The following is a 12,724-nucleotide window of genomic DNA, read 5'->3' as shown; positions in this document are numbered from 1 at the left end:
CTGTGCTGCATAATGCAGCCTATTTATTTTGTCCTGTTTGCTCTGTTGGCTCTATCTGCGCCACCTTCATCACTTTCGGGTGTGGATCCCCCAGTGGGGTGGTCTCCCGACTCCCTCCGCCAGCTGTTTCTGATAGCCCTGCGCCCCCTCTTTCATTTGATATGTGTCCCGTGCGGGTGCCACCCTCCCGCCGGGAGATGCCGCAAAATGAGCCCCCTTGAGGCTTATGGCGGCAGGGCTCGGGGAAGCGAGCTAGACTGCTGTTCTTTTGAGACTGCTGTTCTTTTGACTGCTGGTCGTTGTGGGGCCCAGGGGGCCGGCGCAGCGGCACGCTGAAGCAGCCTGTCGGTCACTTCCGGGTTCCTGTCCTGCATCTCGACCTGTGTTATTAGTGACAGGCTGCTTCGGCGTGCCGCTGCGCCGGCCCCCTGGGTCCCACAACGATGGGACCGATGCCACAGGGACGGGCTCGAAACACTCTATAACCCCTCAAAAGAACAGCAGTCTAGCTTGCTTCCCCCGAGCCCTGCCGCCATAAGCCTCAAGGGGGCTCATTTTGCGGCATCTCCCGGCAGGAGGGTGGCACCCGCACGGGACACATATCAAATGAAAGAGGGGGCGCAGGGCTATCAGAAACAGCCGGCGGAGGGAGTCGGGAGACCACCCCACTGGGGGATCCACACCCCGAAAGTGATGAAGGTGGCGCAGATAGAGCCAACAGAGCAAACGGGACAAAATAAATAGGCTGCATTATGCAGCACAGTCTCACTGGAATCTCACTGGAATCTGACTGGCTTCTCAGCGTGGAACCCGTTCTCTCTAGTCTTCTCACTTTGAAAAAAGTAAAAAAAGTTTTATTTAACTTTATTTCCCCCTTTCCCTCTCTATAAATAATCTTGGTGTTTCCGGCGGTGATATTTGGGGGATTTTTGGGGACGTCACAGGAAGTGCTGTGAAATCACTTCCTGTTTCCGGCAGTGGCATTTGGGGGAAATGATGTCATTTGGGGGAAATGATGTCACAGGAAGTGATGTCACTTCCTGCTTCCAGCAGGTGGCGCGGGGGGAAATGATGTCACAGGAAGTGATGTCACTTCCCGTTTCCGGCAGGTGGCGCGGGGAAATGATGTCACAGGAAGTGATGTCACTTCCTGTTTCCGGCGGTGGCATGCCGTCACCGGAAGTGACGTCACCGGAAGTGACATCACTTCCTGTTTCCGCCGACGCGCGCACCCCTGCCTTCCCCCTCCCAAAGGTGTCCCTGGCTGGCCTTCAGACATTATGGCCACCCTAGCCTGCCCAAGATGAGGCTTGCTGTAGTTGTTGCTTGGTGTTGTCCACTTGCAAATAAATAATGTTTCGAACCAGCTTGCCTAGATGAGTGCCTGAGTGAGTACTCTAACTTGGAAGCCCACAGCCAAAATCAGACATTACATCCACCACGGTGTGTGAGAATATTGAGGAAGACCCAGTGTAGAACAGCAGATAGAGTACTAGAATCTGGGGGAGGCAGGTTTGAAATCCCAGCTCTGCCATGGAAGCTGGCTGGGTAACCTTGGGCCGGTCACACAACTCTCAGGCTAACCTACGTTGCAGGATTGTTGTGAGGATATAATGGAAGAGAACCGAATGACGTAAGCCTCTTTGGGCCCCAGCTGGGGAAGACAGGAAAGGAAAGGTCCCCTGTGCAAGCACCTGTCGTTTCCGACTCTGGGGTGACGTTGCTTTCACAAGGTTTTCACGGCAGACTTTTTACGGGGTGGTTTGCCGTTGCCTTCCCCAGTCTTTTACACTGCCCTCCCCCCTGCCAGCAAGCTGGGTACTCATTTGACCGACCTCGGAAGGATGGAAGGCTGAGTTGACCTTGAGCTGGCTACCTGAACCAGCTTTCGCTGGGATCGAACTCAGGTCGTGAGTAGAGGGCTCTGACTGCAATACTGCAGCTTTACCACTTTGTGCCACAGGGAAGACAGGCGGGGTAGAAATGAAGGAAGTAAATAATAAACACAATTAGGGTTTGTAGAATCTTTCGGGCTCAAGTGCCGTGTTCTACTGGAGAAAGTTTTTCTTCCAGACGTTTCGTTCTCGGCTGCCGAGAACATCCTCAGTGGCGTTGCAGCCGGAGCAGGCGCTCTGACCTTCTTGGCTCAATGCACAGCAGCCAAGAAGGTCAGAGCGCCTGCTCCGGCTGCAACACCACTGAAGATGTTCTCCGCAGCCGAGAACGAAACGTCTGGAAGAAAAACTTTCTCCAGTAGAACACGGGACTTGAGCCCGAAAGATTCTACAAACCCTAATGATGTTACCAGCCGTGAAAACCTGAAATCTTTAATAAACACAATGACAAGCAGATATCTGAAAATTCAAACTGAGGTCTCTTGATCTAAGGCCAGTGCTGTGACTTTTGTGCCGTACGGGCTGGTGGTCAAAGAAGGAGAATCTGAGCATGTGCCGAGTGTGTTTGGTCCCTATTGATTAAACCAAACAAGGTTTCTCATATCTTCGGGGTGGGGGGGTTAAATGGATGGTTTTAAGATGAAAAATGTGAGGACAAATATAATCCTGCCTCGTCAGCTTAGTAGAGTCTCCTGGCAGAAGCTCTCTGGCAGAGGAAAATTTCCCCCAATGCTTCTGGCTACTGAGTGAGCCTGTACTTTGGAGATGCCAGAGACAAATTATTGGACTGTGGACGTGCAGCTCAGGTGCTCTGCTACGAAGCTGGAGTCTTCCCCGGCGGCAGGAAGGAAAGTAGGATAAAGAATATATATTATTTATTTCTAAAAGCATTAGAATCTTTTAAGAACAAAGTAGGAGTCAAGGAGCACCTTTAAGACCAACCAAGTTTTATTCAGAATGTAAGCTTTCGTGGGCATGCATACTTCTTCAAACGAGGGGATAGGGTACCGTGGGCTGCAATACATGTAGTTGGTGGGTTAAGAGTGTAAACGGATACAAAGTTAGAATCAAATGGCAAAATAGCGTAATAAACTGGAAGACCAAATGGTCTGGATAGCAATAAAAGGTAATAAAAGTCGCCTGCTAATAGCTGCTGCTGCAAGTCAATTTAAAACAAAAGGACACAAGAGAAGCTATGTTGGATCAGGCCAGTAGCCCACCCAGCCCAACACTCTGTGTCATACAGTGGCCAAAAAACCAGGTGCCATCAGGAGGTCCATCTGTGGGGCCAGGACACTAGAAGTCCTCTCACTGTTGTCCCCCCCAAGAATACAGAGCATCACTGCCCCAGACAGAGAGTTCCAACAATACGCTGTGGCAAATAGCCGCTGATGGACCTCTGCTCCTTATAACAAAGTGGGAGTTCAGTAGCAGCTTTAAGACCAACCAGGTTTTATTCCGAATGTAAGCTTTTGTATGCATGAGGACTTCATCAGACGAAGGAATGGTGTACAGTGAGGAGAGTTTGCAGCAATGTTTCTCAAACTTTTGAACTCCCTCTGCCTTCTAAACTTACCCTATTTTTCAGAATCAGCTTTTCCCCAGGCTATTAATAGCTGAATCCTTCTTAACACCAGCACCCTGTTTCCAACAGAGGCCAGCCACATCCCCCTCCCTGCAAGACCCAATGCACAGATGAGAGTACAGCTGCCGTCTGCAGGTATAATGCATGCCATAGATTCCACCCTCTGTAGCAGCCGTTTTATCCAGGGGAATTGACCCCTGTGGTCTGGAGATCACTTGTAATCAGGCCTCATTTTGGGCAGGAGCTCACAGGAACGAAGCTCTGGAACCTCTAACTTTTATTGTGCTCTTTCTTTCTGACCCCTCCCTCCCCTCCCCCCACAAAACACCTGCTTCTGGCCTCCATTGTTCAGCCCCCCTGTGAGAATCTTGCTGAACTCTTAAGATTTGACAAACTTTCTAATATTTTTCCCCACAAAAAAATGGCAAAATGTCCAAAACATATAAAGCCAACAGATGGAAATCTTCCTCATGCCCACTGTGGCCACGTAGGAGAAAATAATTTTAAAAGTATGATGGGAGGAGTAAGGTTTTATTAGGACATCCATCCATGATCCATCCGTCCGTCCATTTGTCTGTCATCCCTCCATCCATCTATCATCCATCCATCTATCCAGGGCTTTTTTTGAGCAGGAACACAGTTCCGGCTGACTTGATGTCAGGGGGTGTAGCCTGATATACAAATGAGCTCCTGCTGGGTTTTTTCAACAAATAGCCCTGTGTGGAACAATGGTGATGTCCAGGGGTGTGGCCTGATATTCAAATGAGCTCCTGCTGGGCTTTTTCTACAAATAGCCGTGTGAAACCATGGTGATGCCCAGGGGTGTGTGTCCTGATATGCAAATGAGTTCCTGCTGGGTTTCTTCAACAAATAGCCCTGTGTGAAACAATGGTGATGCCCGGGGGTGTGGCCTAATATGCAAATGAGCTCCTGCTGGGCTTTTTCCCCTACAAAAAAGCCCTGCAGCTATCTGTCTGTCTGTCTTACTTCACCATCTATCATCTATTTATCATTTATCTATCAATCTATATTTTAAGCTTGTTAAAACATTTTGTTTCAATATTGGGTGGAAAGGCAGCTTAGAATTGTTTTAAATAAAATAATCTATTGGAAGGGGAAAGACACAAAGCAACACCAAAATACACTCGCACAAGTCTCTGTGCAAAACTCGCCATCAAACACATGCACAGAATAATGGAGGATTCTAAATGTATTAGGGTTGCCTCGTCCCCTCCGGCCGATGGCAGGGAGTGGTGGTGGGTGGAGTTGCCAGATCCGGATTGGGAAGCTCTGGAGATTTCAGGGTGGAGCCTGGGGAGGACAGGGACTCAGTGAGGCACAATGCTACAGAGTCCACCCTCCAAAGCATCCATCCTGGAGGACAGGGGAACGGATCTCTGTAGTCTGGAGATGAGCTATAATTCCAGGAGATCCTCAGGTCCTAACTGGAGATTGGCAGACCTAAATGCATCGGTTGGTTCCCTTTTGGAAATTCAATCAGGCCATTCAAAATTTAGGGAGAAATTAGGCCGAGGGAAATTTCAGACACATCTCTACTCTCAGGGCTGGAGTAACAATTAGGCCAACTAGGCACTGGCCTATGGCCCCCATGTCTTTAGGGGCCCCGGGCTGGCTCCCCCGCCTTGGTTTCCCCCCTGCTTGCAGCCCTCCCAGCTTGCACGTGCAGCCAGCAACTGAGCCGCTCTTTGCCCGACTTGCCTGGTGCAGCTGCTGCTGGCGTCGTCACCAAGTTTGCCTCTCTCTGCCTCTCCCCTGCAGCTTTGTCAAAGGGGCTTTTGAGAAGGTGCCTGCAAGCTGCAGCGGGGGAGGCACTGAGATAATTTACAAGGAGCCCCCCAAGATTCTGACTGCCTAGGGGCCTCCACAGGGCTTAACCTGGCAGTGTCTACTTTCTGAAGGACTTCCTCGGTTCGGAAAAGCATGATCGCAGCTTCCTCCGAAGACCCGCCGGTCGAGGCCTCTGAAAAGCAGAAGATCCGTCAGAAGAAATGCAGCATGTTCCACCTTGCCGTCGACGTTCCTTTCCGAGAGCCGAGCCGCGCAGGTGTGTTATCAGATCTGATTCGACATGCCATGCGACAAGCCGAATCTCCCATCAGATCTCCCAAATCGCCACTGTTTTCCCCCCCTCCCCACCTCCTTAAACCCGACTCCCCTCCAGCCTAGCTCCCCCGCCCCCCACAAAGCAGGCCTCTTAGGACTCCGAAGGCCCCACATCATAGCCAAGGGAGGCAGCAGGTGTGCGACGGGTGGATTATTTTTCTTTTTTCTAATCACTACCTCAGAGGGGCTGTAAGAAGAGATATTGTTTGAAGTTCCCTTTAATCTAATCCGGGTCTGAGCACAGGAGACATCTGATCTCTCTCGGCGCTGCGGCAGAGCTGGAAAGACCTGTCTGGGCTCGAAAGGAAGCCAGCCCGCCCCCTTGTTCGGTTGAAGCAGCTCTTATATTTCCTGTCAAAGAAGGGAGCTGGGACAGGAGTCGGATTCCCACCCAAGCAGCCCCCTCCGGCTGCATGGGAACAGGGGCTGCTCTTGTCCTGTTTGGAGGGGAGGGGATCCGTTTGCAACACCTACAATTCAGTTTCACCAAGCGGCAGTCCCTAGGGCCAAACTGAGCCCCCAAAGTAGGGGTGCCAGCTCTGGGTTGTAGAATACCTGGAGATTTTGAGAGGAGACTGGGGAGAGAGGAGAGCCAGGCAACATTGGGGAAGGCCTCGGCCTCTGTGCCCTAGTGTGGACCCTCCGGAGGAACTGGTTGGCCATGTTGTGAGACAGGATGCTGGACTAGGTGGACCACTGGTCTGATCCAGCAGGGCTCTTCTGATGTTCTTATCAGGGGAAGGCCTCAGCCTCTCTGCCCTATTGTGGTCCCTCCAGTGGAACTGGTTGGCCATGGTGTGAGACAGGATGCTGGACTAGGTGGACCACAGGTCTGATCCAGCAGGGCTCTTCTGATGTTCTTATCAGGGGAAGGCCTCAGCCTCTCTGCCCTATTGTGGTCCCTCCAGTGGAACTGGTTGGCCATGGTGTGAGACAGGATGCTGGACTAGGTGGACCACAGGTCTGATCCAGCAGGGCTCTTCTGATGTTCTTAACAGGGGAAGGCCTCAGCCTCTCTGCTCTATTGTGGTCCCTCCAGTGGAACTGGTTGGCCATGGTGTGAGACAGGATGCTGGACTAGGTGGACCACAGGTCTGATCCAGCAGGGCTCTTCTGTTGTTCTTATCAGGGGAAGGCCTCAGCCTCTCTGCCCTATTGTGGTCCCTCCAGTGGAACTGGTTGGCCATGATGTGAGACAGGATGCTGGACTAGGTGGACCACAGGTCTGATCCAGCAGGGCTCTTCTGATGTTCTTCTGAGGGGAAGGCCTCAGCCTCTCTGCCTTGTTGTGGTCCCTCCAGAGCAACTGGGCGGCCATGGTGTGAGACAGGATGCTCGACTAGATGGGCCACTGGTCTGATCCAGCAGGGCTATTCTGATGTTCTTTTTGGGTTTGGGGAGGAGAAAGACATCAGTGGGGTACAATGCCATAGAGTCCACCTTCCAAAGCAGCTATTTTATCCATGGGAACTGATCTCTATTACCTGGAGATCAACTGTAGGACTCCAGGCCCCACCTGAAAGCTTGGGTTGCCAGGTCTGTGTTGTAAAATATCTGGGGATTTTGGGGGTGGATCCAGGAGAGGGCAGGGTTTGAGGAGGGGAGAGGCCTCAGCAAGGTATGCCATTTTTGTCAAGGGAAGCTGATCTCTGCCAGCTGGAGATCAGTAGTAAAAGTAGGGTTGCCAAGTCCCCAGTGTTCTCACGCTGGCGACGTTGCTCACGGCCTCTCTAGGCATTTTCAAAAACATGGTTTTCCCGGATGCTCTAGTCATTTGGGAGGGGGAACGCTACAGTACCTATTGCACCATAGAGTTTTCCCTACCAAATGGCTAGAGTGTCTGGGGAAATCATAGAGTTTTCCTGGAAACGGCTAGAGTGGCCGCCATGCAACATTGCCGGTGCGATGACGTCACTTCCGGAAGTAACATCATCACGCTGACAATGTCAGGGAAAGTTCCCCCCACTGGCCCAACGTGGGGCAGCAGGTTGGGAACATCCTGGCCCAGCCCAGGGGCTTAGCAGCCCTAGGTAGAAGAAGAAGAAGATATTGGATTTATATCCCGCCCTCCACTCCGAAGAGTCTCAGAGAGACTCACAATCTCCTTTCCCTTCCTCCCCCACAACAGACACCCTGTGAGGTAGATGAAGATATTGGATTTATATCCCGCCCTCCACTCCGAAGAGTCTCAGAGCCGCTCACAATCTCCTTTCCCTTCCTCCCCCACAACAAACACCCTGTGAGGTAAATGAAGATATTGGATTTATATCCCGCCCTCCACTCCGAAGAGTCTCAGAGCCGCTCACAATCTCCTTTACCTTCCTCCCCCACAACAGACCCCCTGTGAGGTAGATGAAGATATTGGATTTATATCCCGCCCTCCACTCCGAAGAGTCTCAGAGCGGCTCACAATCTCCTTTCCCTTCCTCCCCCACAACAGACCCCCTGTGAGGTAGATGAAGATATTGGATTTATATCCCGCCCTCCACTCCGAAGAGTCTCAGAGCCGCTCACAATCTCCTTTACCTTCCTCCCCCACAACAGACCCCCTGTGAGGTAGATGAAGATATTGGATTTATATCCCGCCCTCCACTCCGAAGAGTCTCAGAGCGGCTCACAATCTCCTTTCCCTTCCTCCCCCACAACAGACCCCCTGTGAGGTAGATGAAGATATTGGATTTATATCCCGCCCTCCACTCCGAAGAGTCTCAGAGCGGCTCACAATCTCCTTTACCTTCCTCCCCCACAACAGACACCCTGTGAGGTGGGTGGGGCTGGAGAGGGCTCTCACAGCAGCTGCCCTTTCAAGGACAACCTCTGCCAGAGCGATGGCTGTCCCAAGGCCATTCCAGCAGGTGCAAGTGGAGGAGTGGGGAATCAAACCCGGTTCTCCCAGATAACAGTCCGCACACTTAACCACTACACCAAACTGGCTCTCTGGTAAAAGCGAGATATCTCCAGGCCCCACCTTGAGGCTGGCAACCTGGCCCCTAAATGTGTCTCTGCATTGCAGAACAGCCAGTCAACAATGACGAAGGAGGTACTGGTAGAAGCGCCAAGGGGTTCAGGAAATGCGAACGGTGGCATCAGCCTTACTCCATCACCAGATTTTCAAAACAGCCCTCTTACGTATAGAATTAAGAGTACTCAGTTTTACTGAATGTACTTTAGGCATCACATGAATGGGATGTGCTGGGCATAGGGTTGCCAAACCACAGGTGAGAGCAGGGGATCCCCCGGTTTGGAGGCCCTCCCCCCTTTAAGGTCATCAGAAAGCAGGGAGGGAAATGTCTGCTGGGCACTCCATTGTGCCCTATGGAGACCGATTCCCATAATGGAGAATTAATCTGTAGATGTCTGGGGCTTGGAGGGGCTGTTTTTTGAGGTAGAGGTGCCAGATTTTCAGCATAGCATCCAGCGCCTCTCCTCAAAACATCCTCCAAGTTTCAATAAGATTGGACCAGGGGGTCTAATTCTATGAGCCCCCAAAGAAGGTGCCCCTATCCTTCATGATTTCCAATGGAGGGAAGGCATTCAAAAGGTGTGCGGTCCCTTTAAATGTGACGGCCAGAACTCGCTTTGGAGTTCAATTATGCTTGTGACAACCTTTCTCCTGGCTCTACCCCCAAAGTCCTCAGATATTTCTTGAATTGGACCTGGCAATCCTAGCTGGGCATGAGAACACCAGGTGGGCAGGGTACTACCTTCAGGTAGGGCCTAAGTCATTTCCATACTACAGAGATCAGTTCCCCTAGAGGAAGTGGCAGCTTCACAAGTTGGACTCTATGGGATTACATCCCTGCTGAGCTCTCTTTCCTTCCCAAATTCTGCTCTTCCCAGGTGCTACCCTCCTATCTCCAGGAATTTTCCATGATGGAGTTGGCAACTCTACAGACGGAGCTTTGGAGGTCTCCCAGTATTATGACTGATCTCCAGAGCACAGAGATCAGTTCCCCCAGAGGAAACAGCTGCTTTGGAAGGTGGACTGTATGGCAGTTATATCCCACTGTGTCCCCCCCTTCCAAACCTGCCCTCCCAGGCTCTTCCCCCAAATCTACAGGAATTTCCCAACCTGGAGTTGGCAACGCTCAAAAGACTGTCTGAGAAGACAAGGCAAGGTAAAACACAGCGTTTGGCATCTCCCATATGCAATATTTAAAATTTTCTTCCTAAGGTAATGCAAAGACTGCCAAGTATTTTCTGTGCTCTCTCCCGAAAAGAGATTTTGAGCATGGCTGGTTCAGAGAGTAATTAGAGACAATTGCAGGAATTTGTTAATGCCTGTGAATTGATTTATTGCGCCTTGCCCCGAAACGGGTGTGACCTGGAGCCAGCGGGAGCTGCGCACAATATCCAGAAGGATTTTCCTTTCACTTAAAAAAAAATGTTTTGTAACATCCAGCCTGAAGAAAGAATCCTGGCGAACTATGAAGTCAGTACAATGTTGTGTGTCGTTTGGTTGATCCCAATAAAAGGTATTATATGAATTGCATTCCAAATTATGAAGAGTCTTTGGAATAAGACCAAAGTTCCATCATCCTTTTTCTTACAACTGGCAGCTGTAAGGAAGCCAGAAGCGACGCATGAAGTGGCTTAACTTCTTCTGAAAGCGGATCTTCAATTGAAGCACCTTTGTTAACAGTGCTTGGTAGACAGATCTTCCTCCCTAAATATGTCAGATCCCCTTTTAAAGACATTTAAATTAGTCATATAGTATGGCTGCCTTGTCGTGGCGAGAGGGCTTGCGCGGTTCAATGAGGCTGTGGGCTACGCCATGCAGGGCCGCCCAAGATGGACAGGCCACAGCTGAGAATCCAGACAAAATGCGATCCACTGGAGAAGGAAACGGCAACCCACTGCAGTATCCTTGTAAAAAAACCCCCCATGACCAGAAACAAAAGGCTAAAAGAGATGGCACTGGAAGATGAGCCCCTCAGGTCTGAAGGTGCCCAATATGCTACTGGGGAAGAGCGTTCAAGTAACCACAGAAAGAGTGAAGCAGCTGGGCCAAAGCTGAAAGGACGCTCAGCTGTGGATGTGTCTGATGGTGAAAGAACAGTCCGATGCTGCAAAGAACAATACTACATCGGAACGTGGAATGTAAGATCTATGAATCAAGGTAAGCTAGATGTGGTGAAACAAGAGATGGCAGAACTAAACATCGACATCTTGGGAATCAGTGAACTAAAATGGACAGGAATGGGTGAATTTAATTCAGAGGATCACTACATCTATTATTGTGGGCAAGAGTCCCGTAGAAGAAATGGTGTGGCCTTTATAGTTAACAAGAGAGTGAGGAAGGCAGTAATGGGATACAATCTCAAAAATGACAGAATGGTCTCGGTCCGTATCCATTCAATATCACAGTAATCCAAGTCTATGCCCCAACCACCGATGCAGAAGAGGCTGAAGTGGACCAGTTCTATGAAGACCTACAACACCTTCTAGAATTAACACCAAAAAATGATGTCCTCCTCATCATAGGGGACTGGAATGCCAAAGTAGGAAGTCAAAAGGTGACCGGAACAACTGACAAATTTGGCCTTGGAGAACAAAATGAAGCCGGGCAAAGGCTAATAGAGTTTTTTCAAGAGAACAAGCTGGTCATAGCGAACACCCAACAACCTAAAAGGCGACTCTACACGTGGACATCACCTGATGGGCAACGCAGAAATCAGACTGATTATATACTCTGCAGTCAAAGATGGAGAAGCTCCTTACAGTCAACAAAAACAAGACTTGGAGCTGACTGCGGCTCAGATCACAAAATTCAGGTTTAAACTGAAGAAAACTGGGGAAGCCATTAGGCCATTCAGGTTTGACCTTGATCACATCCCCTATGAATATACAGTGGAGGTGAAGAATAGGTTTAAGGAACTAGAGTTGATAGACAAAGTGCCTGAAGACCTATGGACGGAGGTTTGTGACATTGTACAAATTTGGAATACACAACAATGGCCACAGGATTGGGAAAGATTGGTTTATATTCCAATCCCAAAGAAGGGTAATGCCAAGGAATGTTCAAACTATCATACCATTGAACTCATTTCACATGCCAGCAAGGTCATGTTAAAGATCCTACAAGCTAGGCTTCAGCAGTATGTAGATCGGGAACTACCAGAAGTTCAAGTTAGGTTTCGGAGAGGTAGAGGAACTAGAGATCAAATTGCCAACATTCGATGGATTATGGAGAAAGCACGGGAGTATCAGAAAAACATCTATTTCTGTTTCATTGACTATGCTAAAGTCTTTGATTGTGTGGATCACAGCAAACTGTGGCAAGTCCTTAAAGAGATGTGAGTACCAGACCACCTCACATGTCTCCTGAGAAACCTGTATAAGGGTCAAGAAGCAACTGTCAGAACGGGATATGGAACAACTGATTGGTTAGAATAGGAAAAGTAGTTCGACAATGGTTTAGGATAGGAAAAGGAGTTCGACAAGGATGTATATTGTCACCCTGCTTATTTAATTTATATGCAGAGTACATCATGCGGAATGCTGGCCAGGAAGAAGCACAAGCTAGAATTAAGATCGCCGGGGAAAACATCAACAGCCTCAGATATGCAGATGACACTACTCTAATGGCAGAAAATGAGGAGGACCTAAAGAACCTCTTGTTGAGGGTGAAAGAGGAGAGCACAAAAGTAGGTTTGAAACTCAGCATCAAAAAAACTAAGATCATGACATCAGGCCCCATCAAACCTTGGCAAATAGAAGGGGAAGACATGGAAGTAGTGACAGACTTCACATTTCTGGGTTCCAAGATCGTTGCAGATGGTGACTGTAGCCATGACATTAAAAGACGTTTGCTCCTTGGGAGGAAAGCTATGGTGAACCTGGGCAGTATAATAAAAAGTAGAGACATTACCCTGCCAACACAAGTCCGTATAGTTAAAGCGATGGTATTCCCAGTAGTAATGCATGGCTGTGAGAGCTGGACCACAAGGAAGGCTGAGCGCAGAAGAATAGACGCTTTTGAGATGCAGTGCTGGAGAAGAATCTTGAGAGTCCCTTGGACTACAAGAAGATCATATCAGTCAGTCCTAAGGGAAATAAACCCAGATTGTTCACTGGAAGGTCAGATGCTGAAGCTGAAGCTCAAATACTTTGGCCACCA

Source organism: Heteronotia binoei, chromosome 1, assembly GCF_032191835.1.
Source record: "Heteronotia binoei isolate CCM8104 ecotype False Entrance Well chromosome 1, APGP_CSIRO_Hbin_v1, whole genome shotgun sequence".
Lineage (NCBI taxonomy): Eukaryota > Metazoa > Chordata > Lepidosauria > Squamata > Gekkonidae > Heteronotia > Heteronotia binoei.
Note: the sequence above shows the minus strand (reverse complement) of the source record.